Source organism: Antrostomus carolinensis, unplaced genomic scaffold, assembly GCF_000700745.2.
Source record: "Antrostomus carolinensis isolate BGI_N321 unplaced genomic scaffold, ASM70074v2 scaffold17140, whole genome shotgun sequence".
NCBI lineage: Eukaryota > Metazoa > Chordata > Aves > Caprimulgiformes > Caprimulgidae > Antrostomus > Antrostomus carolinensis.
This window is the reverse complement of record NW_010290698.1, coordinates 387-1,860: the sequence shown is the minus strand read 5'-3', so window position 1 is coordinate 1,860 and position 1,474 is coordinate 387.

The following is a 1,474-nucleotide window of genomic DNA, read 5'->3' as shown; positions in this document are numbered from 1 at the left end:
CCACAAAACATGAGAGAGGTTCTTGTCCTCATGGTAATCATGGATATTGTTTAATGATCTTTGATTTAGAAATTCAGAATTTTCCTTGCTGCTTGGCAAGACCAGCAGTATATTAGTATATAATAGTATTAATATCCAGGATATTAGTATTATATATATTTTAGTACCTGAAACAGTGTTTAAAACAAAGGGAAATTTTTTCTCTGAAGTGAAATTCATATTTTTTCCCTTATTTTTCATGAATGAAATGAAATAAATGTTCAGTGAGGTGGAAGACTGAAGCCTTTTCCCACCCAACAACCACAAAACATGAGAGAGGTTCTTGTCCTCATGGTAATCATGGATATTGTTTAATGATCTTTGATTTAGAAATTGGGAATTTTCCTTGCTGCTTGGCAAGACCAGCAGTATATTAGTATATAATAGTATTAATATCCAGGATATTAGTATTATATATATTTTAGTACCTGAAACAGTGTTTAAAACAAAGGGAAATTTTTTCTCTGAAGTGAAATTCATTTTTTTTCCCTTATTTTTCACCAAAAAAGACACACATAAATGATCTCCCAGGTTCAGCAATGTAGCATGGCTGGAAATACCAACAGATTAATAATTACTAGCTACTCTATGTTGATATTCCCCAGCTCTGAAAGGGGAGATAACACCAGATAGTGGTGAAGCAGATACCAATTTCTCAGTTTCTTTCTGAAATGAGACATCTCTCTCCTTCAGTTTGTATTTTCTCTTTCTTTTTTGTTCATATTATGGAGTTTATTTTGCCTTTGGATCTTACTCCTTCACCTGACCAAAGGAATTGAACCAAAGTTTTGCTGGAAGATACAATTTTTGAGCATTTATTTCCCAGATTTACTGGGTAGGTAAAAAAACAATGGATTTATTTTAAATAAATAAATAAAATAAACAAGGAAATATTATTGCAACAATGGATTTATTTTAATTATTTTTTAAAAATCTTTTTTTTTTCCCTGACTAACAGGTCATCACCTGTGGATGCACACTCTGCATATTGTTACAGAGCTTAATTTTCACTGCCAAGATTACAAGTGACTTGTTATTTTGAAATTACTCAGCCTTCCCTGACACTTAATGGGGAGGGACAAGAATTTCTGCCAAGACAATTCATCCCATCTGAGATGCTTACCTTACCAGAACTGGCATCACCCTCAAAACATACCAATTTTCTTTTCATTAATTATGGGGATAGTCAGCAAAATCAACTGAAACACCCAGCTTTAAACAGGGAAGGTTGGATGAGATGCGTCCCACCTCTATTCTCATAGTTTGAAACTCTATGTAATAAATCAGTGCTTGATCCAGCCTCAGAAATCCTCATTTCTATGGAAAATGAGAAATCTTAATTTCTATGGAAAATGAGAAATCCTCATTTCTGTGGAAAATGAGAAATCTCAATTTCTATGGAAAATAAGAAATACTCATTTCTATGGAAAATGAG